This window comes from Gavia stellata, chromosome 29, assembly GCF_030936135.1.
Source record: "Gavia stellata isolate bGavSte3 chromosome 29, bGavSte3.hap2, whole genome shotgun sequence".
Lineage (NCBI taxonomy): Eukaryota > Metazoa > Chordata > Aves > Gaviiformes > Gaviidae > Gavia > Gavia stellata.
Genome location: NC_082622.1, coordinates 3,931,162 through 3,937,161, shown reverse-complemented (window position 1 = coordinate 3,937,161; position 6,000 = coordinate 3,931,162).

Sequence of the window (6,000 nt, the reverse complement as noted above, 5' to 3'; positions counted from 1 at the left end):
TATTCTGCCGCATGTGCTTCATATTTTTGCTTAATACTAATTCACATCAAATCCCTGTGAAGAAGAACCACCCATCTACACATATGGAAACAGTCTCGGCACGCAGTCCCCGTACCCAGCTGGGAGTCGGAAAGCCGTGTACAGCTCAAAATTAGGATACAGACAAGTGGTGAATGTGGGAGAAAAGGCAGTTAAAAGGAGAAAACCACGGCATGTAAATGGGTTATTACTTCAATCACCCAATTAGGAATCTACGGGCTCTCTTCTTCGTTTCTTCTAAGGCAACAATATAATTAATTAAAGAGAAATGTCTCCTCTGCTCCCGTCTGTCACTCAGCCACGAGTCCGAGCGAGCCTCCCATGAACCACCAACTACAAACCATAAAATTAATGGTAAAAAAAAAAAATATAGAGGGGGGGAAAAAAAACCCCCAACCCCAGCACCCCAAAGCCGCAGCGATATCACCGGCCCGTTGACGCCACAGATCAGGTGACGCCGCTCTCCCACCCAGCAGATGCCGAGCCGGCGGCTCTGCTGTGCCGACCACAGAACCACCAGCCAGCCGGAGGCTACCTGCGCCGCCGGCGGGGTTTTCCTCTTCCTCTCCCTTGCTGCCGCCTCTCCCATCCCTCCTCTTCCTCCTCCCATCAGCCAGCAGCACCTCCAGAAGAGCCGGGATACGGGACAAGGGAGATGGCTTCCAACAGCATCTTCAACTCCTTCACCACCTACTCCTCCGCTTTCCTGCGCGGTGAGTACAGACCGGGCTCTTTCGTTCCTCGGCAGCAGGAAACGTCGTCGGGTTTTGCATTTATTTTATTTTTTATTTTTTTGCAAAGAAGCAAACCAGCGGCGGGCTCTGATGCAGCTTTGCTGGCACCTCGCTCCTCGCCGCTGCCTGTCGGGGTTTTCCGCCGGCTCTGCGATGCTCCGGGATGCCGCTGTGTTTGTCCGGGTTTGGTGGGTGGTTTGCTCCCCCCCTTTTTTTTTTTCCCCCCTTTTCCCACGTGGTTGCAGTGCTGGGAAGGGTCGGGGCTGAGCGGTGCTGGGATTGATTTGACGCGTTTGTCCGAGTCGTTAGCCGGGTGCTGGGTGCCGGTTGGGTGCAGCCCGAGGTGCCATGTGGGGGGAGCAAAAATCTGCAGAAATGTAAATTGCTGCTAAAGAGAAACGGGTTTGCAGGGGGAGAAGAGCTGGGGGAGGTTAGGGCTGCATTCAAGCTTAGAACTTTATATGTTTACTTTTATATAACGCTCTAAATACGAAAACACACAGCAACTGTATATAGTGCTTTGCTAAATACATGACTCCGTTGGGCAATGAATTTGTTCAACCTGCTCTTCCCGGCTTCTCTGCACACCCCGGGACACGATGCTCTCAGCCCTCCCGGCTGCCTCGGGACGGGCAACCTGCCCACGAGCGGGGTTGCTTCTCCCCAGATTTCCCCTCCGCTCGGTCCCAGCTCCCAACAGGATCTCACGTGCCCAAAATTGAACCCGCCGTCATTTCACAACTGCCGTCCTCTTGTCGTAACTCCTCTGCAGCCGGGCTGCTCGGGGTGAACCGGGCGGGCTGGCGTGGGCTGGAGCTGCTGGGACCGCGGCTCCCAGGCGTGTGCCGAGACCGTTTTGGGAAGGAGCTGGGCGCTTGCTAAGGCATTGGGCAGAGCTCTGCAAACCTCTGCCTTTTCCTTCCCTGATGCGGTTCAGGAGCAAAAGCTTGAGCTGATCACGGCCGTGAGGACCCAGGTCCTGAGCGATGGCTCGGTACGTCGCGCTGAACCCAAGCAGATCAGGGGAGGGTGATAACAAACCCCTACCCAAAGACCAAAATGCACCAGGTCATCCAGAAACGTGTCGCTGCAGACCAGATTTTGGCCTATTTTTGAGAACGCAAAAGGTTATGTGTCCTTTTGAGGTGGATCGGTGATGTCAACCTGCATCACCGCGTCTCCTTGGCTTTGAGTCGTCTTCTGAGCAGAGGGTGTTGGAGAGGCGGCAGGAGGAGTCAGGGACGGGAATGGGGGGGTTAATCCAGACCGGCTTCCCCAGCTCCATCACGGATACACCATGCCAGAGCACAGGGCGAACAGGCAAAATAGCCACGTTCATCTTAATGCCCTCTGCTCGGAGATGGTGGCATTATAAATGTGTCCTTTGTACTCCGTGCAGCTAATTAAAGGCAGTCCCATGGCAAGGAAATAAGAGAAGTTTATAAAAAACATTTGCATGGTTCTTTTTAATCTATACTTCACCCTCCGCAAGCCAGATGAAGAAACGCCGGGGTTTAGCTGGGCTTGCTCATTTAAAAATAAAAAGAGAGCAAGCAACAGAAATATCACGTCTTGTATGCAATTTCCATACAAATAGGAACTCATAAAAGCAATAAACATCTTTGTTTCAGACATAATTTTTTATTAAATGGGGGAGAATTAAATGATTGCACCAAGGATGGAATATGGCCAAATGGTGAAACATTTGTTTAGTATTAGCACAAGAAATCCTTGTTTTCTTTAAGGAGCTCAGTGTGTCTTCTCCTGCCCCGCTAGATTTGGGTGAGTACTGCAAAACATTCACGAACGTTCATTTAAATTCCTCATGGCTTTGGGGGATTCAACTGCATTCACAGTTTTTGTTTGCTTTTCTGGGCACATCCATGAAAATGGGTGTTTGATTGCGCAAATATTTAAGGAATGAAACAAAAAATCCCAAAGGTATTCACTAGTTAGTCTGGAAATGCGCTTCTTTTTTTAATAGAAAAGGGATTTTTTGGCTTTCCAATGGGGCGGGCGAAGGAGCCCCACGTGGGAGAGCGGCACCAATCCCCGCTCGCACGCGCCGGATTCAAAATTGAGTAAAATATCTGACGGGGACTGAAATAAATTTGCCTCCACTCGACAGTTTTGGGGATACAAACCCCATTTTTGGCGGCCAGCGCCGGCTTGGCCTGGGGGCTGCCTTTCCATCTCCTCGCTTCTCTCGGCGACCAGCCAGCAGTTGTAAGGTAAACTGGGCTGAACTGGGGGGACTCCCCCCTGCCGCTCCCAACGGCCAAACCCTGCGGTGGGTGCCAGCCTGAGTTCTCGGCGTAGTACGTGGGACCGGACCGAGCCGCGGCTGCGCTCCTCCGCGGGGCTGCCAAGCACTTTTCTATCCTTTTTTTCTTTTTGCAAGATAAAAATAACTGCGTTGTCTTCTGCTCCATCCGAGCACCCTGCGGCTCGGCTCCTGGGTTTGGCCAATGCCCTCCTGGGACCCCGGGAGCCACCGTCCCGGTGGCAGCCGGTTGTCTCTAAGTCATCAAACCACAAATGTCACATCCATGAGTCAGTTCTTCGTTACCGATGGCTATCAGGACGGGGCGGGGGCTCAGCCACAGGGGCTGGTTTCTCAACAGCCACCGCTGCGTTTTCAGTGGAAACCTGCGGGGACAGCCACGGGGTGCGACGGTCTGCGGGGCCACCGAGGGAGGAGCGAGGTGCCAGCGGCTCAGATGCTCGCAGACATTTTGGGTAAGGGTTGGGAGTTATTTTGCCTTGGGGTGAGCCCTGTGAAGGCTTGCTGGTGGCACAGCCTGGCTCCTCTGCTCAGGGGGTCCATGCTGGGCTTGTTCACCTCTTCCTTGCTCAAGTTGCCGATGTTTGACATTTTTTCCTCGGTTTTCAGACATCTAAAAGCACGTGGGAACAGCCCGTACACTGTCACCGTCCGTCCGCGCTCCCCAGTGAAAACGAAACGGTGTTATATCACTTTCTTTGCCTCTTTCTCCATCATGTTGGTGTCCTCGTGGGCAGCTGCGCTCGCCCCACCACCTTCCCCAGGTGGCTTCATGCCCTTGCATGGGAGGCGAAGGGCACCAAGCCTCAGTCTTGGCGTCGAAGGAGGGAATTTTACTGTTTATTTTGCAAATACACGAACGTAGGCACGCTCTCAGCCCTGTTCGGCCATGATGCAATGCTCAGTGCTGCTCTGAAGGAACTGGGACTGATCCTGGGGTTTAGTCCTAGCTTTGCCACTTCTCCAGGGCTCTCCGGGTCCTCGCCTCCAGTTGATCGTGGCAAATTTCCTCCTGTCTCTGCACCTTCTTCTCTCTGCTTTGCTAAAGGCAGCGGGTGGTCTGTGCGGGCGCGGGGAGCCTGAGGGTCCCTGCTTACCCTTCACAGCCTCGTCAGCCTAACGAACACGCAGGGTTCTGTGTGAAGTGGGGAGCGTGGGGGCTTGGAGGGTCCCTGCGAAGGTGCTCTGCCCCCAGGGAAGGCGGTGGGGTTGCGGCCCCATGCAGGACAGCCTTGCTGGGGGGGTCTGAAATACCCCTGAGAACGTCGTCTGCCCCGTAGGGGAAGAAATGAGCCGTGACCCCATGGGGGACCCACCTCATCCCCAAAATTGGGTGGCTTGGATGGACAAACTGGCCCTGGACCTGCCCCAGCAGATGCTGGAGGAGGAGCAGGAGGAAACCCTGCGGTGGCAGAGCGGGTGCCGGTTGCCTTTGGCTTCTGAAAGTGGGCGATGGCAACCGCCCTGGTGTGGCGGGCAGCCGTCAGTTCTTCTCTGGAAGGTCGCTGCGTCTGTGCCGTTCCCCTCATTTACCACGAGCACGGATTAGTCACAGTTTTGTAATTGCTGCGTCAGGGGCTGTAGTCTCCGGCTGCCGCTGCGCGCTGGGGCTGGCACATCCCGGGGCACGGGGAAGCTGCCCCAGTGCTCCAGCCGTGTTCCGGTGCTCCGGCCGTGCCCCAGCACGGTGCCTCTCCTCGCTGCACCCCCAAGTCACCAGCAGCTTTCCTCGCCTGTTGGGGTGGAGGTGATGGCCCTGGCTCGCCCCAAGCAGAGGTTTCTTTTTCCACCCTTCCCATAACTGGCCACTGCAGGATTCCCACTCCGCAAACTCCCTTTTAATGGATTTCTGTGTTTCTTCCTAACCACAGAAAACTGTAACCCTGACAGTATTTCAAGACATTTTTTTCCTCCTCCTGCCACGCCGTGCTCTGGGCAATGCCTCCGGCGGAGGCTGGGTGAGCGAGCACCGGGTAACACTGTGCATGTGTACTGGTGTCACCGAGCTTTGCTGTTGTGTTTCCCTAAAGGCAAGGGTTTTGTCTCATCCTCTACCACCCAAAGTGATTTTTTTCTTTTTTTTTTTAACATATGGGTAACTAAGGTCCCCACCAACATGACGGCAGTACATCGCACTGGGGGTCTGCAGTGATCGGGTGCTGGCTGGGAGACACGAGCACATGGACCATGCCTGCCCGCAGCCAGGCACGTTATCTGTGTCGGCAGGCGGCAGAAGCAAGGCAGAGCCTGCGTGCTGGGGAGAGGAGGGGTGCCCCCGCAGATGTCTGCACGCCCGTGAGCAGTGCACTCCCCATGCACGTTTGCAGACCCATGAGCATTGCAATCCCCGCAGATGTTTGCACACCCGTGAGCACTGCACTCCCCATGCACATTTGCAGACCCATGAGCATTGTAATCCCCGCAGATGTTTGCACGCCCGTAAGCAGTGCACTCCCCATGCACGTTTGCAGACCCATGAGCATTGCAATCCCCGCAGATGTTTGCACACCCGTGAGCACTGCACTCCCCATGCACATTTGCAGACCCATGAGCATTGCAATCCCCGCAGATGTTTGCACGCCCGTAAGCAGTGCACTCCCCATGCACGTTTGCAGACCCATGAGCATTGCAATCCCCGCGGATGTTTGCACACCCGTGAGCAGTGCACTCCCCATGCACGTTTGCAGACCCATGAGCATTGCAATCCCCGCGGATGTTTGCACACCCGTGAGCACTGCAATCCCTCGGGCTGTCTGCGCACCCATGAGCGTTGCACACCCAGGAGCTCCCCTACAGTCACGGCTCACCCTGCTCTCACCCAGCACCCCGGGTCCCTTCGCCCCCCTACCCCTGCGCAAACCCTCCCTCTGCCCTCCCAGCTCCCCGGGGGTGGAGGGCGCGGGGACCCCCAGTACCACCCCGGTCCCACGCACACGCGTTCGC